This window comes from Aulonocara stuartgranti (assembly GCF_965226115.1).
Source record: "Aulonocara stuartgranti genome assembly, chromosome: 1".
Lineage (NCBI taxonomy): Eukaryota > Metazoa > Chordata > Actinopteri > Cichliformes > Cichlidae > Aulonocara > Aulonocara stuartgranti.
The window spans coordinates 38,758,076-38,784,385 of record NC_138939.1 but is presented as its reverse complement, the minus strand read 5'-3'; the positions used below and the strand labels follow the sequence as shown (position 1 = coordinate 38,784,385).

The following is a 26,310-nucleotide window of genomic DNA, read 5'->3' as shown; positions in this document are numbered from 1 at the left end:
ATTTTGAGATCTTTTCATTCTTTCTCTTCTTTTATCTCTACTGGTTGGCCCTGAAGTAATAAAGCAAAAACTTATGTCACAAACAACAACTTTCCTGATGTATGACCTTGACTAGAAGTCAGGGATGTCAAATTCTGGCCCTCATGGACCCCTATCATGCACGTTTTAGATGTTACCTATACCAACAGAGCCAATTCAAATCAAATAATCCCCAAACACCTAGTTGTGCAGAAGTCTGTAAATGATTCTTTAAATCAGCTGTGTTGAAGTATGGAAACATCTGAAACCGGGAGACCAGGAGCCTTGAGATCCAGAACTGCACATCCCTGCAGTGAACATGGCACAGGGGTGATTTACACTCTATTCATAACATGGAGCTGGCAGATAGGATAAGTAATGAGAGGAATTAGATAGACCGCACAGTGTAGTGTAAGTGCTGCCTTATGGTCAACTTTGGTAATATTGATGTATAAAGAACAACACTGGCTGGTGATGAAGTACAGTCAGCTGGCATGGTGACACTGCCAGTATTAACCTGCAACCAAATCTGCAGCTCCACACAGCAATGTTACGACTTGGATTATATCTTATAACTCATAACTCTTATGCTAGCTCCCCCCAGCAGCATACTGTCTGAAATATGCGACGGCTGCAATAATTCTTTAACTGTTATTTTTTCCTTGGTATTCTAATTTCACCGAAGTTTACTAAACTCAACAAACTTAATATTACTTACAGGGACATTTATTCTCTCCTCATTATCTTTTGCCGAAAAATAGTTTTTCCTAACGTGATGCTCATAGTGCAGAAGCTGATGCTGCATTCACTTGCACTCAGATATCCGAGCTTAACTGTTAAAACATAATCGTACATTTGATTGAATTTTATTGTTTTAGCTTTGGGGTGGCACCTGGGGTGGCCTGTGCCACCCCGCTGGACACGCCACTGGTCGGAACACAGCCTGATGACAGTGAAGAGTTCATTAGAAGTAAAATAGAGAGACCGATAGTAGTCAGAGGTTCCTTATTAATGTGGGAAGGCAGAATGTCATGCAGCGTATTAGAGTTACTCATATGATCAATAATTTCTTTCAGAGTCGAAAAAGATACAGGCTCAAACTGTTGAAAAACCATAGAGCATTCAGAAACTGGGGTTTGGTTAACTGCCGGTAGATATGGTGCCCTTAGTGCTGAAATCTATCTATCTATCTATAAAGTAATGTAAGAATTTTTCACAGAGCGCCAGGGAGGCGTAGAGCAGGGATTATCAACTGAATTAAAGATTTTAAACAGAACTTGTGGCGTGTGACTGTGGTCAGTAATAAGTTCTGTCAGGAAGAAGGCTTTTGCAATTTTGACAGTCTTCTGATATTTTGATCGGCAGTTATGCAGGATTTCCAGGGACACCTGAAGTTTGCCTTTTTTCCATTTCCTCTCGGCTCGGTGACATTCACGCCTGAGAGCGCGGGTGGATTCATTCAGCCATGGTTGGTAAGCCCTTAATGGAGCCACAGTGTTTAAAATCGAGGAGCATATTGAAATAAAGGAGTTAGAAAATTCATCAACCGATATAGCTGAATTAGAGTTGGTATCATAAAAAGTAGAGTTAGTAAAGGCCACAGAGAAGCTGGTAATCTCAGGATTAATCGTGCACACTTGGCACAATTCAATTCCACATTACAAAGTTCAATATCAAACATGACTGGGACCGAGCGTCGCTTATATCCGTAATGTGCATGTCCAGACCATATGACAATACCAGATCAAGTGTGTGGCCTTGGAGTACATGGCAGGAGGCAATTGCCGTACTCGAAATTTGTTTTTAAAGACCAAGGCTAGCCCTCCACCTCTACCCGAGGTCCTGGGACAGCTCAGAAAGGCACAGTTTGGGGGAAGAAGTTCCAAAAAGGAAAAGGACTCACAGGGGCGTACCCAAGTCTCCGTCAGGAACAAGAAATCTCACCTTGATTAGAGAAAAAAGTCATTTAGGATTAAGGACTTGTTCTTTAATAAGCTGGTGTTGAGCAGTGCCATCCGGATCGTAGTCACATTATCACTTCTATGAGTGCGCCTCAACAGGCGTAGATTGCTGTGCTTCACGCCACCTCTGGAGGTCTGCATCCAACACCAAGCAGGTAGACCGAGTGAGCATGCTGGCCGACATGGCGAATCAGCCTAAAGGTAGACCAGTCCTGGAAGGATGGGGAGGAACGTAAAATATCCAAGATAACATAGTGGTTAATCACTTCGTGTGACTTTAGGTAGGCCTTGATGCGTTCACGGATACCGCTCCGTTTACCCTGTCTCCTAGGTCGTTTTTTCTGTAGGAGGCAAAAGACAGGTGGCGTACGAGGGGAAGAATATCCGTCGAAAGCGGGGGGAAAGTCCCTGGTTCCCAGCGTACGTCTGGCGTTTGATGGTTCAATGGTCGAAGATTCAAAAGAGTTTGACGATCATAGGCAATTAGTGCAAAAACAGCCGGGAAGCATACATAAAGCAAAACGGCAAGCAGTACTCAGAGCTTGGGGAGATGAAGACGGCCTGGCGTACACACTGGCACCATCTTGGATTCGCTACACTAATAAGATATTCTGTAAATGTAGCCATAAATGAAGCTCGCAGTCACTCAGGCTCATTGGTGGTATTCTTTACAGGCAGTCTTTTTCTCCCACTTTCAAAAAATGAATCTGTTCTTAAAGCCTATTGATGTAGCACCTTTCACCTTATCAACGGTAACACCTTAATATTCCCAGACAGTCCGTCCTGTTAACAATATATGGACCAAACAATTAACCAGTCAATCCTGAGACAGCAGTGCTATCATCTATGATGGTTTCAAACTGAGTTTCCTTATATTTCCCCAGACCATAAATCTTTATTTAAATGTCACCAAACCATTTAGCAGTTTCATGGAGTACTTTTAAAATAGTGTTCCAGCTTCTCCGTTTATGTCTGTCAGTTAGCTAGCTCAGCGGTCCCTAACCTTTTTTGCGCCACAGACAAGTTTATGTCCAACAACATTTTCAACATTTTCACGGACCGGCCTTTAAGGTGTCGCGGATAAATACAACAAAATATAACCAGTACTGGTACCAAAAAAAAGAAGATTTATTCATAACACACGGGAAAAGACCCAGGGAAACAGAGTTAACGATAAAAACGATTAAAAAAAATAACACTAAAAACCCTGAAAAACATAAATTTCACACCCGAGCCTCAACTCTCGCGGCCCGGTACCAAACGACTCACGAACCGGTACCGATCTGTGGCCTGGGGGTTGGGGACCGCTGAGCTAGCTAATAAAATCTGCTAGCAACAGTTTTTCAGATTACCACAAAAACAGGACTGAATCTGACAGCAAGTCGAACACAGTCAACATTTCCACCATTTCTACTCTCGACATGCAGAGTGGAGGATATAAAGTCTCTGGATAAGTACATTCTCCAAGTCCCTTAGGAGGACCAGTAGATCCTGATCTTGGTCGAGTCCAGATCGGGTGCCCAGGCCTGGGTATAGCAGCTCTTGACTGAAACCTCCTAGCAGCAGGCTGTGGAAGTCCTCCCTGTCCAGGAGCTGATCCATGTTCTGCAGGAAGAATCCTTCACAAAACCTGCAGAGTTCAGCTCCTCCATGGTGCTGCAAGTGCAGAAGCTGAGTCAGTGTCTCTGCGATAATCCATTTTATATATGATGTTGATATAAGAAATTTTTCCTTGGAGATTTTTTTCGCAGCAACATTTATGCAAACAGTTGTTCCTTCTATTATGATCTTGAAATTCGAGTCACCATTAAAAAATACAATAATTTTTACACCTAAAAGAAAATAAGGCTCGAGTTTTTAGTTTCACAGCCTGAAGCATGAAGGTCTAAATAGAACATGGTCCAATCAATCAAATGTAATATGAGAAATCACAAATTCTGCCTATTCTTTATTTTCTCTGTAATCTAAAGTAATAAAGTGAGAGAAACAGTTTGTGGTGGAGTTTATACGAGTCCTATCATCAGGTTCTGTAACTGCCCATCAAAAGGCAACAATCCAAAACTTTACCTGAGTTATGTTTGATCAGTCTCCCCTTCAATTTCATCTTTTTTGGGATATTTAGATTTGCCGTGGCTACTACTACTGCTACTTTTCATGACAGTGCTTTCATATGCAGTCTATGGTTTGAATAAAAGCTGTGTCCCAGATATCTAACTGTCTTACATGTCAGCTTGTGTGTTTTTACCTTAGCAGCCTTGTATATGCTGACAGTATTGTCCAGAGTAAGGCTTTGCGACAGTGACATTTCACAGCGTCTTTGCAGACCTCGGAGCTGGTAGAAAGTGGCCACTGGCAACAGCTATGAGACAGATACCAAAGAGTAAACCATCAGTGTACTTTACACTATTTACAAAGCTGGATATGCACACACGAGTGGTGAATACACATTAAAATCATTTGTGGATGTGTACTTCTGCCATAGTAATAACCTGATGGTAAAAATGGCCTGTATTTGTATAGCGCTTAACTAGTCCCTAAGGACCCCAAAGCACTTTACACATCCAGTCATCCACCCATTCACATTGGTGATGGCAGCAACATTGTAGCTACAGCCACCCTGGGGCACACTGACACCACCGGGGCCTCTGACCACCACCAGAAGGCAACAGGTGAAGTGTCTTGCCCAAGGACACAACGACTGAGACTGTCGGAGCCAGGGCTCAAACCGGCAACCTTCCAATTACAAGGCGAACGCCCAACTCTTGAGCCACGATCGCTGCTCCTGTCCAAAAAAGCACGTTACCAAAAAGAAATGTTTGACTGATTTGCCAGCAGAAACAACAGAAAATAACAGATGCCGTCTAAAATATTTGCCCCGGTGACAGAAGTAAGTCATAAATAGTTTAAACCTACCTCACAGTCAGTGGCTTAAAGAGATTCATCTAATGAAACACAAACCAGTACAATCCACAACAAGCTGGAAATCCTAAAAAAGGCCCAGACTGGAGCAGGCATTGACTCACAGTCTGTGGGACGTTTACCTTCAAGGCTTCAGAGGGAGACACAGACAGCCCCTCAGTTCCTCCACAGTACAGAGACTTCATCATCATCTGCAGGGAAACAAACAGCCTTCATCCACCTAAAGGTCTCAGTCACATCTGCACCGAAGCACAAGGGGTAAGCTAGTTCCTCACCTGGAAGGTGCCGTAGGTCATGTGATTGATGTGGACGATGTTATCGGGGGAATCTGCGAGCAGCTGGCGAAACCTGCCAGGACAGAACGCACATCAGGACACATTTCATTCTTTAAAAAGGCGGTGACATTCGAGGCCACTTGTTCACATAAACTTTCTAAATAAAGTGTAAGAGCTGTTTTGAAAGAATTAATGATCAATAATCACATTAAAATGGATACTTTCTCTCATTGGTTATCATAGCACACGGAAGCTCACTGAGGAATGCCTCCTATTAGTGGATGAAAGGTTCATTTCTAGGTAAGCAGTGCTCAGCGCCATTTGATAAAATGAACATTTAAAGTTTGGTTCTAAATCATGATGTGTCCGGGTGTGGTTGGTGGCTCGGCTGCAGGGGAGGAGTGGAGCAGCAGGTTCAGGGTGTGCTGTGTAGGTCTTCCCTATTTCAGTAGCAGCCGGGGCCGGAGAGAGAGGAGCTGCTGGAGCAGCGTGCGCCGGAAAGTGCCACGAATAATAAAAACGGATTGTATCAAAATAAAAGAAAAAGGCAAAAACACACCCACGGAGCCGTGTCGGGTCACTCAGTGAAGTTACACGTGCTATTTAAAAAATAATAATATTGGATCCATTTCACAATGTTGATATTTTGAAATTGATCTCACATATTGTGAGAAGAAACAATTAAGGTATAATCATTTTGTATTACTCAAAGGTTTCATGAAAATACAGTTTGGTGCAGGTTAAACTGCTTAGCGAGCAGTACTGTGGTGAAGCTTACGGCAGTGCAGTGTTAGAATCAAGGGCGGCAAGCAGCAACCACAAACAGGTCAGCTGATCACAGCCTGTATGCAAAGACAAAAAAACTGCTCAGGCGTATTTGTCTTATTTCTAAATTATTTTCTTCCCTCACACTGGTCCAACCTGCCAAATCCCACTTTACTGGATCTGAACACACCTACTCCAATACATACGTACATCAGAATATTTAGTGTAGTGGACAGGTTCCTCTGTTATGAATCATACAAAGCTGCTTCACATCTTAGGTTAATTTCACACTGTCAGCACTTTATAGTGTGCTTAAGTGTTTTTGAGTCAGCAGCATGTTTGGAGAGTCTGTTGGGGGATTTCACTTATCATAACTCTTCTAGACGAGCTTTGCTTAAATAAGAGCTCAAAATAACTTTACACTAGAGCCATGTGCAGTCCCTCATGTCCTTCTCTGTCTGAATTAGAGCTGTAGAGTTAATCATATTAATAATATCTGCTCTCAGTGACATCATACAGATCCAAGAGTAGAAAAACTGTGAAATGTAGCGTTTAGAGGAGTCAAAAGCTTGAGCCGTTAGCTCACCCAGACTTCTTATTTACACATGTACCCTGACCTCATTATTGGAAATTTAACTACTTACAATTTACATGTTATGCAATTTCTCCAAGCATTGCGTGCACGAGCCTATATTCTTGCATTGTATAGTCCTTTTGCTACATGCCCTTACACATTAATTTTGTTTGCATTGACTAGAACATGTCTGCAGCCTCTTATAGGTTAATAATAACAGGCAGCTAATGTCAGTCAGAGAAGAGAGATGATACCTGTCTGACGCAGACATCAGCAGCACTCGGTGTGCAAAGAATGGGCGCCCGTCCACCATGAATGTCACATCTGACATCTCTTTGTTGTTCAGAAAATGAATATCTGAGCAGAGACAACCATGTAATCCTTCATAAGTTGGTCAAATGTAACATGTTAAACATTGACACTGGCAGGAGGGGAGTGTTACCCAGCTGTGTGGACAGAGTGACGTCCAAAGGTGGGACCGGAGGAATGGGAGACGAGCCGTAGCAGAGAGAAAAGACAGTCGCCAGACGCTTTGTTACCACGTAGTCCTACATAGAATAAAACAGAACAGGAGATCATCGTAGCACTGACCTCTGCACATTCAGCAGCACACATCCACACACACAGTCCTTTATATATGCTGTATTATATAAGAAGACTGATGATCCAAACTCTGACTCCTCCAGTGGTGAAGCATCTGCGGGAAATTTTCCCCGAAGCATCCATCAGCATGTGAGAATGACACTGATGGATGTGTGAACGTGGCTCACACTAATGCCACTGCTGAGTGCTGTGATGAACTTTACTGAGAAATTACCAAAGAACAAACAAGTATGTAAATAAATGAGAAAATATTTTTATAATATGGTGTCATAGTTTGAACAGGTTTGAATTTCAGAATAGTCCCCAGTGCAGGTATAAATGTCCCCAAATGGTTGGCTCTGTGTACCTTTTCAAAAGTGTGGGAGTGGTCGGGAACTACGCTTCGTCACGTTCTGCAGCAGTATCATTGTGACACACAGTTTGTCTTTCATGCATGGGAGCAAAAAACCAACTGAACATCCGCCACCTTGTAGAGCTAGTAGATGTTTGTTGTACTGGGCACAGAGTGTGACACCACTCTCTAAAATCTGTTTAACAATAAAAATGTACCATCGCTATTTTTCAAGACAGGTCAGGAATCATCATTTCTGTTTCTTTTGTTTAGCTGCTCTGCCTCAAACCCTTTATCCGCATTTCCATGAAATTATGGAAAGACAGGAAAATCCACATAATCAGAGATGCAGAGGTGCTGAGTTGTACCTTGGTGGTCTCCAACATGCTGAACATGAGCGGGATGCCCGTGGAGAGAAGCCCGGGGCTGTAGTCCTCCGTCCTGATAGAGGTGAACTCTGTGAGGAGGGAAATGATGACATCGTCCCTACACAGCTGTTGGGCTCTGAGCAGAGACTCTAACCAGATGTGCAGCCTCCAGGGGACACCTGGAGAGATCAGCGAGAGGGAGGAACCAGGGAACGTGTTTGAGGTCTTTGTGCAGTTGGAGCCAGAAGCAACAAGCTGTTAAACTACTCTGTGTTTTTTCCCGCCGCTCTCTGGATTGCTGCTCATCAAAGCCAAAGGAAATAGGAAGCTGCAGGCAGGTGATTGCAAATGTTCCTTTTATAAAGACGCTTTCAATGCAATATATGGAAAACCACCAAGTTTCCTGGCATCATACAAAGTTTGGATTTTGAATGCTTTTGTTAGTTCATTCAGTTTATTTCACTTTCATTTGTTGAAGCACACAAATACAAAGAGAACGTGCACACCTCATGGACAACAAAAAAAGGGTTCAAATTTATATTGAAATTTGTGCTGTCAGCATTAAACGCGTTAACGAGCTAACCGTGCTAACGCGTTTAACGCTGACAGCACTAGCTGTCACATCCTCAACTTCTTTTACGTCTCTCAGTGATCTAGTATTTTTATATACACTCAACAAAAATATAAACGCAACACCTTTGTTACTGCTCCCATTCCCCATGGGATGGACGTAGAGACCTAAAATTCATTCCAGATACACAATATAACCATCCCTCCCAAACAGTGGTCACAAATCAGTCCAAATGTGTGGTAGTGGGCACATCTGCCATATTGAGATAATCCATCCCACCTCACAGGTGTGCCACATCAGGATGCTGATCTGACATCATGAGTAGTGCACAGGTGTACCTCAGACTGCCCACAACAAAAGGCCACCCTGGAATGTGCAGTTTTGTCTCACAGCAAAATGCCACAGATGCCACAAGCAATGAGGGAGCGTGCAACTGGCATGCTGACAGCAGGAATGTCAACCAGATCTGTCGCCCGTGCATTGAATGTTCATTTCTCAACCATAAGCCGTCTCCACAGGCGTTTCAGAGAATATGGCAGCACATCCAACCGGCCTCACAACCGCAGACCTCGTGTAACCACACCAGCCCAGGACCTCCACATCCAGCAGGTTCACCTCCAAGATCGTCTGAGACCAGCCACCCAGACAGCTGCTGGAACAATTGGTTTGCACAACCAAACAATTTCTGCACAAACTGTCAGAAACCGTCTCAGGGACGCTCAACTGCATGCCCGTCGTCCTCATCGGGGTCTTGACCTGACTCCAGCTCGTCGCCGTAACAGACTTGTGTGGGCAAATGCTCACATTCGATGGCGTCTGGCACGTTGGAGAGGTGTGCGCTTCACGGATGAATCATGGTTCACATTGTTCAGGGCAGATGGCAGCTGAGAATGTCCCAGTTCTTACATGGCCAGCATACTCACCGGACATGTCGCCCATTGAGCATGTTCGGGATGTGCTTGACCGGCGTATACGACAGCGTGTACCAGTTCCCACGAATATCCAACAACCTCGCACAGCCATTGAAGTGGAGTGGACCAACATTCCACAGGCCACAATTGACAATCTGATAGACTCCATGCGATGATGTGTTGCACTGCATGAGGCAAATGGTGGTCACACCAGATCTGACCGGTTCTGGGTCCCCAGACCCCCAATAGCCCAAAAAACTGCACATTCCAGGGTGGCCTTTTGTTGTGGGCAGTCTGAGGTACACCTGTGCACTACTCATGATGTAAGATCAGCATCCTGATGTGGCACACCTGTGAGGTGGGATGGATTATCTCAATATGGCAGATGTGCCCACTACCACACATTTGGACTGATTTGTGACCACTGTTTGGGAGGGATGGTTATATTGTGTATCTGGAATGAATTTTAGGTCTCTACGTCCATCCCATGGGGAATGGGAGCAGGCAACAAAGGTGTTGCGTTTATATTTTTGTTAATATATAAAAATACTAGATCACAGTTTTAAACGCTCGCTGTTGAAACATGTTTTCTTTGTTTTCCAGATTGTTCTATATGTCGACACACCCTCCTGTCAGATTATAATAACTCTATCAAGCAGTGAACACTTGAGGTAGATTTTCATGTCCCAGCAATGAGCTTCATAAATACACCTCTGTGCCTGTTTCTTGGTACTGTGCTAGGGCTGCACACTAGGCTAATAGTTTCAATGTGTTCACTTCACTGGACGTGTGTTTTTTAATGAACTAATTTTTCAATCAATTTGATTTCATTCGAGCCAATTAAAGTAACAAATAAGGTGTAACTGGGCTCATTATGAAGCTCATGATGAAGCTGTCTGATATTCATGGATATTTTCATCCTGAGCTTTGTAATAAAGGACTGTAAATCTCACATTTTGCTCTCCTCTGATTTCTTCAGCATGAAATTTTGTTTTTATCTGTCACAAGTTTACAATTAATTACGCACATTTCAAAATTATACCAAGGAGCCTGCAGTGCATATGTATTTACTTCTTAATTAAAAGTCGATTACCCCAGTTCAGAGTTCCTCAGTTTGACATCACGTGCTTACCCATGTCTCTGAGCTCCATGGTGACGTCCAGGTAGCCGTGCTCCGCGCTGTAGTAGGCTGCCTGCTGCAGGGCCTTCATCCTGTTCTTACACAAACTCGGAATAATGCTTGGGGAGTCAGGAGCTAGAGGCTGTGTTGAAAATTTTAGTTCCTCTTCCTCCTCATCCTCCACTCCTTCAGCCAGGATCTCTTCCCAGAGAGGATGTCCTCCTTCCTGTGCTGTGGCTGCTGCAGAAGCCTCCTGAGGATGTTTCTGCAGGTGGAAAGGGCAAATGTGTTGCTATATATGTGTGAAAGAGCAAGGTAAAACAGGAACTGGAAAATGTGGAACTTTAAGTCTCACCTGTGCCCATGTGCTGCTGCATAGCTAAAGCAGTTCATGTCTTCATACAGCGGTGAATTCCCATGATGCACTTTGATCAGAGGGTCTGCTCCGTGAGCGAGCAGCAGGCTAACCATGTCGTAGTAACCTGAGAAGATCGGATGTTCTATTGGTGGATCCATTCGAAACATGTGACATGTGACATGTGTGACTCGTGGTCACATGGCCCCTCATAGAGCCTAAACTGGCAGCGCTGTCAGTATACAAGTCATTATTCTGCTAAAACATCTATTCATACAAATAGTTTTCACCAAACAGTCAACCACGGAAAACCTCAAAATAGATGTTATATTGTAACCACTTTTTATTTACACCATTGTAATTTATTCTTATTAACAATGTGTTTCTGATCAAAAAGGTCCACTTTGGTAAAGCTACAGTTTTGTCAGTTAACTTCAGATTACATACGCTAAAATGTTCAAGCAGAATGATACCTGCTGCAGCAGCTAGCTGTAGTGGTGTCTCAGCTGAGCTCTCCTGACTGTCCAGCAAGGCTCCACCCTCCACATCTGCACCGGCCTCCAAAAGCAGCTGCCAGCATGAGAAACACGATACTGTGAGAGACTCATTCAGTCAGACCACTGCAGCAATTAAAATGCTAATTTCAGTAGTCCAGTGAAATGTTTTTCTGCTGATGAAGTCTGTTTGAAGGACTCACCTGAGCCACGGACAGGTGACTGTGAAGCACAGCAAATGTTAAGGCCACCCAGTGCCGACTGCCTGGGTAAACAGACGGATGTCTGGCAGAGCTGCCAGGGACCTGAACATAAAGCACACACATACTTCACAACCTGTTGTTATGCAATGAGGTTTTACCTACACCACCATCACTCTTTACCTGCATGTCCAGGTGAGCTCCGGCTTCAATGAGCATCTGCACTAGTGCCTCATCTCCTGCTGCTGAGGCGTACATTAGAGGGCTCATTCCCTGCAAGAACACATAGTAGGTTTTGTTTCTTTTTATTTATGTACATAATTTAGATACAAAGTAATACAATGGAAAACACATCAGGAGACAGAGGAACAGAATGACATCCACCAGTGCAACTATGTACACATGATATGTAAGATGTATTTAAGATTTTTAAAATGTTAATGATTTTGCATCGTGAAAATAGATACAGTTGTATCTCATTATTTGTGCACAAAAGAAGAATCTACATTTTTACATTTGTAGATCGTAAATCAATGCAAGACAAAACAAACGGACTAATGCATCGTTTGGCTCGTAGTCAGCTAAAATGAGCAGATCACATATAAAAACACATAATCATTTTAATTTTGCAATAATGAGCACTGGACAATACATGTCATTACAGTAGATGTCTTTCTCAAAGGGCTGGAACTAACTTTAAGGAAGTGATACCGCCACTGTTATCTTCTTCCATCCATGTGCCGAGACAATGCAGAGCAGCTACCTAAACTCTGCTACGACAGAGGTCCATGATCCTATTATTACGGTTACTGTTATCTAGCATATGATAATGTGACTACTCTGAAGAAGAAGCCAACAAATCAGACACACTTCAAACTCTATAAATCTATAAAATAAAGCTTTAGACATCATCATGTCAGTGCAGTCAGACTGACAAAGAGTCACAGCTTTGTTGAACCAATTATTCCTTTAACCTTAACTAGCAATGACTTGATGAATTTCTTCGCAAATAAAATTGTAACCATTAGAAAACAAATTATTCATAGCTGTCCCACAGCTGCTGATATTAGACTCTGTCTCCTATGAATCTATCTGTATACTGACAAAGGTATCACATTTATCCAGCAGAGCTCTTCTGACCTTACTCTGATTGGAGTCTTCTCAGTAAATTTTTAAGCAGTTTTCTGAATTACATTTTAAACGTATAAACATCAACCTAGTATCTGTTCCAGTCACTGAAACACAGCTGCACTCACCTGATCGTCTATAGTGTTGACACCTTCAGCTCCTAGAAGCCGGGCGGCGTGGTGGAGCAGGTCTGCTCGGCCACACGAGAGCATCCTGAATCCTAAATCCAACTGGAATTTAGCCGAAGCAGCTTCTGCATCCAGACATTTAAACAACTGGAAACAGCACTCTGGCCTGCAGAGTAACACAGTAAAAAAACAGGTCATATCAATTTAACTCCTATCTGCACGGCATTTTTAGAGAACATCCACCTATTAGAGGACTAGATGCTGCTCATACTGATATCCATACAGCTTGTTTTGATATTCAGGGTTCCTGATTGGAGGCTCGATTTCCTTTTCTTTTTTGTGGTCACTAGGCAGTCTTTCTGTACCTGGAGGATCTAAGGCATCCTTTCAATACAGTCTAGTTGAGAAGGTTGAATAATGCCAGACAGGTTGGTAATCAGTCAACTCCAGCTTTGACAGTATACACGATCAGTGGTTTTATTCTTTGGTGTCCTACCTCAGCTGCCTGGGCTCACAGTCCAGTCCTGGCAAAAGCTGTCTGGCCGCCTGTCTGACATCATCACTATCAACCAATAGGCTACGGCGATGTTCAGCGTGCACCACGGCAACACGGATCCACTCCATGAGAGGAGGGAGGAGCAAGAATGGCCTGAAAAAAGTTTAACATAAGACAGTATAGAGATGGCCACACACACACACACACACACACACACACACACACACACACACACACAAACCTCTCTCTGCTCAGTGTCATGGTTGGAGGGTCAAGGTTGGGATTCTCCAGTGATTCCATCTGTGGGCTGGACAGGAAGTAGTAGAGTGTGCGGAGGGCATCTGGAGCCCAGGATACTGGCATTTGATTGGCTGAAGAAGAGTGGCTGATGGAGGCACTCGAGCTTCTTAGACGCTGCATGTGGTGCATTGCTCGACACACCAGATCACCTGCAAAAAGACGGGAACCATCATTTCCCACCACCACAGGCTGTCATATTTCAGAAATTTCAGAAAGTTTATAAACTTAATATATTTGTAGTTATGTCTATTTTATGGACAAAGAAATAATGTAAAAAAAAAGAAAAACAACAGCAATAATGAGGCTGAGATTATTTGCCATAAAGCTCATACAGTTACAATTTAATTTGCATTATTTTTCCCTCTGATCTGCCATTTACCTGCTGATCCAGTGTTTTTGAGTTATGAACCTTCCAGTTTTGTTGACATAGTGAATCACAGTGGGTCTGTAATAGTCAGAGTTCTGGAGTAACAGAGTACATGTACCAGCATAATGTATTTAAAAACACAAAATATGAGTAACTGTATTCTGTTACAGTTACCACTTAAATAAGTGATAATTAGAATACAGTTACTTTGTTAAATGCATTACATGGCGGTCATTTCCTGTTTCATATGTTAGCCCATCCCCTCTCTAATTGTGGTAATTCCACGCATTGCAGGAAGCCCAAACAAAACACGCAATAAGAGGCTCTAATGTAAGCGTCCTGTTAATGTTGGTGGCGTCAGTTACACAATGGACCCGGCGCCAGCACAACAGAGCCAGCAGTGCACAGGCAGGAATGCATTTCTTATTGACCATGCAGCCAAGCTGCTCTCAGCGTCAAAAGACTCCAACCTAAAGAAACATCTGGAAATAAGTTCTTTTTAAAAGCTAACGTTAGCCTACTGCAGCTAGCTTGTTTTAGTTGTGGTAGCTACCTAGGTTATGTGCCAGATAATGAGGTGCGGTGGCCTGCAGGGTCTGAAAGTGCTCTTGTTATTTGGACACAAGCCACAGGTTATGGAACCAAGTGGAAACACTGTGTCCCAGGAGTCCGACGTCGGTCACAGTTTAAATAAACACACACAAAACACAGGAGCCTACTGTGCTGACTGACACAACACACACGTACTCAGCTCTCCAATGCTGCCAACGCAGGTGGCAAGGAGCGCCTGCTCCAACATCCGCAGCTCCAGCTGGATGTAGGCATCTTCCCTGCTCTCTGTGTATGGGCTGATGTGGGCTGGGAGTGACAGCTCACCTACAAAAACAAAGAACATTTATGAAGCTGTAAGTTTTTAGCCAAGTTTCCTGCATAAAGGTGGGAGTTGGTTTGTTGCATCACTTTGGCCTATGTACGTGGTTGGAGAAGGTTCTGTCTTCAGAAACTCTTTGCCAGTTTTAAACTCATCACTGCAACGTAGCATTACAAAAGTATCTCACAAACACACAGAACATCATGGATACAACAGTTCTGAATGCACTGCAGCACAAAAGCTCTCTCATGTTATTGACATGATGCACCACCACTTCAGGCCATCTGCTAGTACGATGCGATGCACTCACTCTCAAAGCCAAGCAGCCACTTTAGAAAAGCCCATACAGATATACGCCAACACACACACACACACACACACACACACACTCGTAGATCCCTGACCATTGTGTGCTTTTGAATCGGGGATTTGCTGACTCGTAATCTTACGCACAATGGAAGCCACATCACTGATGACAATCTGCAAAACCTAAAGCCCAACAGAATACAAATCCAGCTTTAGTGAGGCATTCACAGTGATCATGTATGGAGACTTGAACATGACTGACCAGCCAGGACAGATGGGGATGGTGAAGTGGTTGTAACCACTGGAGCGTTTACAGGTACTTAGTTTTCAAGTTCAATTCAATTCAGTTTTATGTATATAGTGCCAAATCACAACAACAGTCACCTCTATATTGTAGAGTAGATTGTACAATAATTGTAAGAGCTAGCTAGAGTAAGCTAGCATTTTCTGCATCCTTACTATACTCCAGTGTTTTTAAAACTTAAGATCCAGCAGATTTCACAGTCAGAAGACAGACAGATCTTCATCCTCTTTGATGCCTTCCCTGCAGATGGCGGCCCCTCCCTGAACCTGGTTTTGCAAAAAGAGGTTTTGGGGGTCTTTTTCTCCCCACCGTTGCCAAGTCCTTGCTCACTGTGAATCATGTAATTCCACTGGTTCTCTCTATGGTCAGATCTTTAGCCTTGACATGACCATAAACCACAGGTGTCGAGGGCCGGTGTCCTGCAGGGTTTAGATGTGGCCTTGATCCAACACAGCTGATTCAAATGGCTAAATGACCTCCTCAACATGTGTTGAAGTTCTCCAGAGGCCTGGTAATGAACTCATCATTTGATTCAGGTATTTTCACCCAGGGTGAAATCTAAAACCTACAGGACACTTGAGGCAGTATACAGCTCAGTGTATTAGAAACAATATTCACCGTACGGTGTGGCCCAAACCTCATCCAACACCTCTGGGATATACCAATGTTAATCAGACTGTTTATCAGCCTGAGCTGATTCATTCCTCTCTACTGAAAAAACATCTCTGCTTTCTAAAACCAGGCCTGGCCAGAAATAAAGAAATCTTTGGTTAAAAAACGGACTTGTGTAGGTGATAATCGATGCTCATTACCCTGCTATGTTTACAGACAGGAGACAGGGTGAACAGGCATCTATTCACTGGTGCACAACAGGGGACCAGTCTGCAGTGGACAAAGCACAAATCACTGTTCTCTAATACCGACCCGTGTAGGACCGACCCCCCCTAAAGACACGCCTGAGCTCCTGTTCCCAACACTGCCCTGCTTACATCCAGAATCATGAGTGATTAAGTCATTTCCTTTGACGGTCTCCTTGTGTGTACCTGCGGCTCAGTGAAAACAGTGCTCAACAACCCTCGAGCCTGCAAGCACACACTGTGAGAAAGACTGAGTGTATGTGTGTGTGTCCCAAATGGAGAGAGAGGCTCAGTCCCCGGCCCCGAAAACAACAGCTCTTTTCTGCTGCATGGTATAATACTGCAAGTGTTTGGTTGAGACAACAGAACCAGAGAGTCAAAGGTTGTGTGCGTGTTTCAGTGAGTGTTTGTGTGTAAGGGTTTACGGTTACAATCTCAGTCCCGATCCAGACTAAACCAGGAGAGAAGGAAATACATTAAAAAGAAAGAAAACCTCTGCAGTGCTGTGAAAACGGGTCAGATAGTGACAACATGGAACATTTACATGCAGAAGGTTTTATTATTGCTACAAAAATAATTTAGAGTAAAGACTAGTAACAAGAGTAAGAGTAATGCTCATGGCATCAAAGCAATAGAAACTCAACAACATCCAACTGGAATCATGTAGGCAGACCTCTGTCACCTTCTCACTGTGTTTATTCACCACTCCCCATTTAGTCATGAGTTATTATTAATCTCTGGCTCTCTTTAACAGAGGGTCTTTATCCTGTCTTCCTTCTCTCACTCCAACCAATCGCAGCAGATGGCCCCGCCCCTCCCTTAGCCTGGTTCTGCAGGAGGTTTCTTCCTGTTAAAAGGGAGTTTTTCCTTCCCACCTGCGCCAAAGTGCTTGCTCATACGGGGTCACATGATTTTCAGGGTTTTGTCTGTTGTATTATTGTGTGATCTTTACCTTACAACATAAAGCACATTGAGGCAACTGTTGTTCTGATTTGAGAAAACGGGGAATCACAGATTGTTGCTAATCAAATAAATTAAGGCTTTTTTGAACTTCTGTTAAAGTCATTTATAACCTGTTGCTGTTCTAATATTTTGGGACTACATCACACTAGAGTAAAAATAGGATGTCAACTAGCTGGGAACAAAAGGTTACCTGGTGATCACATCTTCAACCAGCAAAACTGTGGATGCAGTCGAGCCTCTGCATCTAAAAACTGAGTCAGTAGTCTCGAATTCTTTCTAATGGTCATCAGGGTCAAGTTTAAGAAAATGATCTTATTAATCATTTTAAATAATTTATTGCATAAAGGCCTTCTTAAGTATATCTCCCTGTTCATACTTTGGTTCGTTAAAATAGATGATAAAGGCAGAGCATGCTTTTTGCGACTGACAAATTGTAACCAGACCATTAGGCATGCTTTGGATGTAAGATGCATCCCTCACTTATTTGGCTTTCATTCTACTAAGGACACGGCGTTTCATTTCTTCTGACTTTTCTCAATTTAATTAGCCAAAACCTGTACCCCAGTTTAAATAAAAGTTAATAACTAGCTGTGGTATCCATGGTGTCAGTGTCTCCACTATAGCACTGCCTTTTTTTACCTTGACCTGTTGGTCAGAATATTAGAGAGATGGATGCTTAACCCAACAATGTAGACAAGAGCCTGCAGCTACAGAAATATTATAACCATGAAAAAGGGATTTTTGAATTCACACAGTTCACCCAAAAGCACCAGTAAGTCACTTGTTTGTGTAGTATACAGTATGATAATACAGTACAGTACAATACAGTATGATCCTAAACAATCTCAGTGTTTTAAGCGGAGGTCAGAAGGTCAGTCAGAGCAGGGGTTAGCTCAGTGTTCATAACATCAAGGAACCTGAACAGACTGTTTAAAGTCAACTTATGGTAGAAACAATCCGTATCAGGGCTTTTATGATACGATCTCTGTTTCACATGGAGCCAACATGACAACACTAATGGAGCAAACATGAAGAAACATGAAGTGCCAAATGGCACAGAAACAGAGAATCCTGTGCTCCTACTTGGGTGGGATTAAATAAAGCCTCCGCTCAGAGAAATGTCAAACACACAGGCAGAAGATGTTGTTTTCGTCGTATAATCTGGTTAAAACCTGCAGGCCGCATGTCTGGAGCGATTCTGTGTTGGCTTGGGGCAATGAGCGCACAGAGCCAGGAATCAGCAGCCATGAGATGCTGTTAACAGCAGAGCAGAGCTCCAACATCCAAACGTCCTCCTGTCACAAAGAAGTTTACAGTTTGATTAAAGCTGGTCAGGACAGAGCCGTCCAATGTGCTCGACCTCTGGTTAACCATTTACTTTGGTGCAGTTGTCCATAAAATGCTCCTGCTGGAGCCTTCCTCTGTGGTGGAGCTCACAGATTGTATCCTCCTGCTAATACAACCCAAAGTAGCCAAGCCATTAAACATTAAACCACATTTTCCTTCTGTTTTATAGTTTCACATAAAGGCCAGATGGAGATGACATTAAGTGACATTTGGTAGCCAATGAGTGTTGGATTACTCCATGTAATCTGACCCAGCATCAGATACTGTCTCCAGCTGGCTGCATCCACGTCCTCCTCAGTCATAGCTGACACACACACACACACACACACACACACACACACACACACACACACACACACACACACACACACACACACACACACACCAAGTTTACCAAACATTTCAAGTGTTCATTAGTAAACTTTTTTTTTGACTGTTTTATCCTTTACACTTAGTTTTCTTTTATGCTTTCATATGCAATTTCTTTTGCTTTTGTGTTTTAATGCCATTCAACTTGCTAGCTGTTTTGGTACCTTGCCATAGCCCTCATCCTTCCCTGTTACTTCATCCTATTCTCTTGCATGTTAAGCACTTTGGTACACCACTGTTTTTTTGTTTTTTTTGTTTTTTTGTGTCCCGTTTGGATCTTTAGCCGTCAGAATTGTTGTCTTAAGGCCAAGAAAGATGCCAAGCGGATTTATTTTACCAAGTGGATCATCATGGCCTTGCCATATTGGTCCATTTGATTGACCTTTATTATAATTATGAATTTATTTTATTTTCGGTTGCTACAAACGGGACAGACATGACTGGGGGATAGGACAGGGAGAAAGAATGAAAGAAAGAGAGGGAGAGAAAGAAAACCAAAGGGGGGAAGAGACGGTGAGAAGGGGGGGAAGAAAGAAAGAAAAGCAAACAAAACACCTGGATCACCTGTATGGAGAAAAGAAAACAGAAGAGAAAGCAAACAACAAAGAGCAACATAATAAAAAAACAGCACCATCACAATAAACTAGCTAGCAGTAGATAACAGTAGATACTAAATAATAAACGATATTGTGCAGCACGCAAGATAGACAGCGCACAATGTGCTTTGAGGCAGCAGCCAAGAAAGGTGTAGTCCGCGTCTGTGAATACCCGTGTGTACACACAGGTGTACACACAGGTGTACACCTGTGTGCATACCCGTGTGTACACCTGTGTGGATCAGCATGCTTGTATTCCAAAGGTTTCTCCATGTAACGATCTGCTAGGGAGTGTGGGGGAGCCACAGCCCCGTCCACCAGGGTATGAAGCAGGTATGGAGGAGATCCAGGCCCCAGAGTACAAGGACCCGAGGAGGACCACCAAAAGGGGGGGAACCGTGCCACCCTCCTGGGAAGAGCTGAGGAGAGCCCCAAACGAGAGGTCACCCAGCAGCTACGGAGCAGAGGCCAGAGGGGGTTGCAGTGGCGTGCCCGTGGGTTCTGCCGGCAGCCAGCTGTGCCAGAGAGGACCGAGCTTCAGGCCCAGAGGCCAGAGGCCTGCGAGCATCCCACCCCCCCGGAAGGGGCCCAGCCGGGCCACAGGCGCCAGGCCCCACCAATCGGCCACCAGGAGTGAGCTGGTACACCACTGGTTTTTAAATGTGCTATATAAATAAAGTTTGTTGTTGTTGTTGGATAATGCTTCAAAATATCTGCCCAAAGATAGCTCCCACGACCTTGCACAAAGGATTGTGACATCACTAATAGTACTGATTACAGTAATATTTGGTTGTTGAGATCCTGCCTGTAGAGCTGACACAGTAAATAAATCTAAGTCAGCTTTCACATAACCAAAGCGTTCTTCAGGTAAGCCATCTTTGTTGGTGACACGGCAAACACCATCATGACCGGGTGCGTCTGCTCTCTGAGCCATTACCAGTTTGCAGCAGAACAACTGTAACCACTGTATTTGCTGCAGAGTAATTCATCTGCGCCTCTTTTTCTGTTCTCTGTCATCCTGCTCATGACCCAGAAATCAGCCTCATCAGTGCATCGTGTTGAAGGACGTCAGAGTTATTCAAATATATTTGGAGGAAAGAGGAGAGTTACTGAAGGATGCTCAGGAGTAAAAATAGTTCACTGATTTTTTTAACCTACACAGAAGCAGATGAAAACTACAGATGTCACAAAGGAAGACAAAAAAAAGCCTCATGTAAGGAGTTCGCTCTGAGCTGATCTGACAACCATGTGTGTTGCAGTGTTAGCCTAAATCTGCTTTCTGTTGTATTTATTATGAGCTGTGTCTGTAGATGCTATCAGCAAGCTGTCTGCAAACAAAGTGGAAATATTTGCTCAGGTTTCACTGCTTTTCTTGCCAGATCAGGAAGAACACTGTGGCTGTGTGTGTGTGTGTGTGTGTGTGTGTGTGTGTGTGTGTGTGTGTGTGCGTGCGTGCGTGCGTGCGTGCGCGCGTGTGTGTGTGTGTGTGTATGGGTCAGAGGCTAACAGCACTCATTCATTTACTTTCCCTGTTCGTCCTCATTTGAGGGTTGGGACCTGTAGTATCCCAGCGTGTTGCAGGCAGTTTGAACATATAAGGGAAACGATTCAATTCAGTGTCATTTATATAGTCCCAAATCACAACTCTGTTTCACCAGGTGTGGTCACTAGGTTCTGTAAGCATGCTGTTGTTGAGCCAATATTAAAAAGAGCGGTTTGGATCCAACACAGCTTAAGAATTATAGGCTTATCTCTAAGCTTTCATTATTGTCAAAAATTCTGGAAAAACTAGTTGCAGATCAACTTACCACTTTTTTTTAGAAAAACATGAAATTTATGACAAATTTCAGTCGGGTTTCCATAAAAGTCACTCAACAGAAACCGCAAAATTAAAGTCTCTAGTGACATTATGATGTCAGCTGACTCCGGAGCATCCTCAGTCATGGTTTTGTTGGACTTAACATCTGCCTTTGACACCGTTGACCATACCATCCTGATTAACAGGCTCCGGGACATAGTCGCTGTATCCGGTCTGGCTCTGGAGTGGTTTCAGTCACACCTCTCCAACAGATCTTTTAGTGTTTTTGCAAATCAGTTTATGTCACATTCTAAGGATCTGACATGTGGGGTACCACAGGGTTCAGTTCTGGGACCGATTCTTTTTCTCCTGTACATGTTACCTCTAGAACTTATAATCAGGCAGTTCCCTGAGGGGTCTTATCACTTCTATGCTGATGACATTCAACTCTACTGCTCTTTTAAGCCGATGGAAGTCCATAAACTGTCCTCTTTAATTAAATGTTTAGCTTCCCTTGAGCAGTGGCTTGGTGACAACTACTTACAGTTGAACTCTGAGAAGTCAGAAACATTAATTATTGCCCCCAACAACCAGATATCTCTAATCAAACAGCATCTTGGTTCTCTTGGCTCATCTGTTCACCCGAGCCTCAGGTACCTTTTTTTTAAAATTCTGCCATGTCCCCAAAACAACACTCTCGACAGTTCATTAGGAACTGCCTTTTCAGCTAAGAAACATCTCCAAACTGCAAACTTTGTCTAAATCTGAGTTAGAAATGGTTATTCATGCTTTTATTTCATCTCGCTCAGATTATTGTAACAGTCTGTATCTTTGTTTGAGCAAAAGGAATCTTGACCGTCTCCAGTTAGTCCAGAATGCTGCTGCAAGGCTTTTAACTAAAAACACGAAAAACGGAGCACATTACACCAGTGTTACGCTCATTACACTGGATTCCAGTACATTTCAGAATTCATTTTAAAATCTTGGTACTGATTTTTAAAGCTTTGAATTGTGATGCCTCTGCCCACATTTCTCAACATCAACCCCACACTCCCTCTCGCAGCCTGAGATCATCTAATCAAAGGCTGTTGGTAGTCCCACGAACTCGTTTTAAGACCAGAGGTGATAGATCTTTTAGAGCGGTGGCCCCCAGGTTGAGGAATGCTCTAACTCCATCATTGCGTTGCTTTAATTGTATTTATTCTTTTAAAAAGCAGCTTAAGACTCATTTATTTAGACTAGCTTTTAATTAGATTTCTGCTGTAAGTTTGATTGTGCTGTTTTTTTTTATGTATATCTGTTTTTATATTACTGTGAAGCACTTTGTGGTTTTTATCCTGTGAAGAGTGCTATATAAATACATTGAACTGAAGAGAACAACAGTTGCCTTGAGGCACTTAATGGAAGGTAAAGACCGGTGACGGTGGGAAAGAAAAACTCCCTGACAGAAAACCTGACAGAACCAGGCTCAGGTAAGGGTGACCATCCGCTTGGGATAAGGGGAGAAGAGTAGAGATTGTGGAGATACAGAAATAATTTTTTTATTGCTGCCATATAATCTGCATCATTATAATTGCATTAATAACATTCTTTACAGCATTATTTCATTTAATAATATTTCTTACAGTATTGATATTGCATTTGAGGACCCTTCCATTAAGTATTTTATACATACTGCATATCTGAGCTTATTTTGAGTTGATGTTCGGTTCATTAAGGGTCTTAAGCTTCACTGGCGTGACTGTCCAGGTGATACATGCTGAGGGAAACTAGAACATAGAAGGATAACTGCAATGCATGCTTACAACACATATAATCTAGGAATAGGCCTGAGCAGAGGCCCAAATGTTCCCAGCTTCTTGTTGCAAACCTGTTGCATTTTACTTTCTGGCAACAGATGACCAGAGTCAATAATTAGCCTCAGAGACCCTGAGGGCTTGAAGTTTATTACCTTGCATGGAAGGTGTTATAGAAAAGAGAAGTTCTATGTCTGCTTATAGCTATCAAAGATGTACAAGATGTACGATTAACTGTGACTAATGTCTGGAACCTATTTTAATCTGTCATTGACGCCATGGGGGGGGGGGGGGGGGGGGGGGGGGGGAAGAGGGGGGGGGGTGTAACCCCACTGCTTTATAAGTGTCCACAACATGTATTTTGGTCAGAAGACATATGTTGATGTTTTCTCCGGGCTGTTAATAAACTCAACGTTTGATTGCACTTTTCTGGGGCCTCCGTGGTTTGCGACACTGCTCTACATTGATCGATTTCACGACAAGATGAATGATAACTAATGATGAAACGCAGGGTGGTGTATAAACACACAGTGGGTGAAAAAAAGGTAAGTGAAGAGAAAAAAAAGACAGTGCATCATGGGAAGCCCTCACCAGCCTTGGCACAACCAAGGGAGGATTCAGGGTCACCTGATCCAGCCCTAACTATATGCTTTATCAAAAGAAACAAAGTTCTAATCCAAATCTGTAAAAACGTAACCATCTGTCTCCCGAATTCAAACATGAAGCTGTCAAGCCTCAGTCCTAGCATTCATGTGGATCTTGCTTTAACATGTACCTCCCACTTAAAAGCTGCAGCCGATCAAGCACACCTAATGATGGCAACAACACTCTCCATCAGCAGCACCCTCTCACAGCAGGAGCAAGGCCACAAAGACTGCTCAAGAATACAATAAAGAGCCCAAGGAATTAATCTGCCCTTCAAACTCAAGGCCGAAAGCATCTTTTGTCAATTTTGTGACATAAGATTCATGCAAACTTTGCTCTGTAACACTTCCTCAGTTGCTCATTGTCCATGCTGTGATTATTCAAAGGCAAAATATGTTTAAGAAGAACAAAGCTGACCTCAGTGAGTCTAACAGACAGTGTTTCCTACTTACTACCCAAAATGCCTCTTTCCTGTCTGAAGGATTTTCTAATTGCTCTCTCTGTGGTGTTTGTAGACTTCTTAAGCTTCTGGTTCTTATTATCGGGACTCTGGAGAGTTCTCAGCAATTTAATGCCATCATCAACTCGTCTAATCTGTAACACTACCCAGTTCAACAGAGGACCGAGTAGGAAGTCAAGGTTTTTCCCCTCTGTAGTGAGGTCAGCCTGTGAAGATGTAGCCCACAACCGTCAGTCACAGATGCATGTATGCATGTATGCAAGTCCTGGCACTGTACTGAAGAAGAGTTTTTTTTCAAAGACTGATTGAAATAACAAAAGCTGGCAGGTTTTCATCCAGACATCTTCCTCTTTCTCACAAGCTGTGATGTGAAAGTGTAACAGAGAAAGAAGAGGAAATATCACATATTATAAGATAAATGTGACAAAAATTTGGAAAGAGAAATCTCAGCAGAGCCTCAGACTAGCCTCAGACTAGCATGCTACAGCTGGACATAGTGTTGTTGTCTCTATATATGACATATATACAGTATATATATATGACTCCTATAACAGCAGAGGTCAAAAGAACACTGCTTCACTGTGACTGACAGTGAAGTAAGAGCTCCAAAACAAATAAGTCCTAATGGACAAATCGTTTTGTAACCAGATGAACATAATTATAATAAAAGTGAACATTAGATTGGAATGTTGCACAAAGAACACATTGTATCCACCGTATCAGAAAAAAAGGTGTCAGAACCTTTTTTGAACTTTCTGAAGCACCGTTTGTGGATCTGCTGGAAGGTAACTTGGATGAGTTGGTTGTTGTAAAGCTATTTCTTATTTTGGATTTTCTGTAGTTGTCATTTTTTAATCTAAGGTTCTTGACAGGGGAGAGAAAAACAGCCTGTACATGTGCATATAATACCTGCTTTAAACTTAAGCGATAAATTAATAACATTTGCATTTTGATCCTTTTTTGTCTTTTTATTTAGATCAGAATTTTTAAAGATCTATACTTTATTAAAAGTAAGCTTCAAAATCTCGTCATGAGGTCACTGAACTCACCACTGGCATTTTTGCCACATATGAGATGCTCGTAGACCTGCAGCAGCCCCCACAGCTCTGCGTCGTTGCTCACAGCTCCATCCAGCAGCTCGGTGGTCACCGGACCGCAGATGACCCCGTCGATCTGCCCTCCCTCCTCTTCAGCGGTCAGCCTCGCCGCCTGCAGCCCACGTCCTGCCACTTCCTCTGCCAAAGTTTCGACACAGGCTGTTAGGCACACTGCAGCGTACTCGTGCACACGAACCGACACCCGCGTCTCCACCATCCACCTAAAGAAACGGCCCGCGGAGAGCGTGAGGCCGCAGCGCGAGGACTTGCCGCGCTGACGCGCGGTGTTGCCTGAGTTCATGCAGTACAGGGACACCGCCTTCACAGCAGATGAGATGCACTTCTCTGCGAGACCCCAACTCAACACCAGCCTCACTGCGCTCTGCACTTCCAGCCGTGTGCACCGCCTGTGCAGCTCACTCAGCCGCTGAGCCTCCCGGGAGATGCGCACCAAAGCTCTCCGGAGCAGGACAGAGAGCCGGTGGACCGCTTCCCTCGTGTATGACGCACGCGTGCGGGCAACTTTACGCACAACTTCCAGCAGCTCCTGTTCGATCCAGGGATACTCCTCCAGCTCGGGCAGAAAGGGGCATTTCGTTAGGATATCTATCACGTCCTCCGGCAGCGTGCTCACAGTGTCCCAGCTACCGTTTCTGCTGTACAGGGAGCCGGCGTGCTGCCAGCAAGGACCCCGGTGAGGTGTGTTCAAATTTGGCTGCGAGTGCCCCGACCTGCCCGAGGACAGGCTGAGTGACGGGCAGTTCTCCCCCGCCATATAACCTGAGTCCAGGCACAGGCCCTCTAGGGTTTTAATCAACACATTGTTGGACATGATGTGGAGCTCTTTACGCACAATAAAGAACCCAGCTAGTGTTTACCATTCCAATTTTGAGCCCCAGTTTAAAGAAGAGAGGCTCCTACATCCAGTTGCCAGAAACACACAGCTGTAGGAGAGGCTATACCAAACCTGACCGCAGTTTAAAGAGGGACGGAGTGTTTTACGCACAAGCGACCAAT

The 26,310-nt window shown here is 43.5% G+C and overlaps 1 pseudogene across 1 annotated transcript; it reads right to left on the bottom strand.

Moving 5' to 3' along the window:
• Positions 1-2,811: 2,811 nt before the first annotated feature.
• On the bottom strand, positions 2,812-26,310 carry LOC309700729 (ankyrin repeat and BTB/POZ domain-containing protein 2-like; annotated as a pseudogene). Its single transcript, XR_014280884.1, has 17 exons — positions 25,246-26,310; positions 14,632-14,760; positions 13,459-13,666; positions 13,218-13,370; positions 12,722-12,887; positions 11,649-11,738; positions 11,469-11,570; positions 11,245-11,341; positions 10,772-10,898; positions 10,429-10,681; positions 7,815-7,993; positions 6,955-7,060; positions 6,767-6,869; positions 5,174-5,246; positions 5,021-5,089; positions 4,225-4,338; positions 2,812-3,635 (listed from the first exon to the last, which is right to left on the bottom strand). The product of XR_014280884.1 is annotated as an ankyrin repeat and BTB/POZ domain-containing protein 2-like (transcript).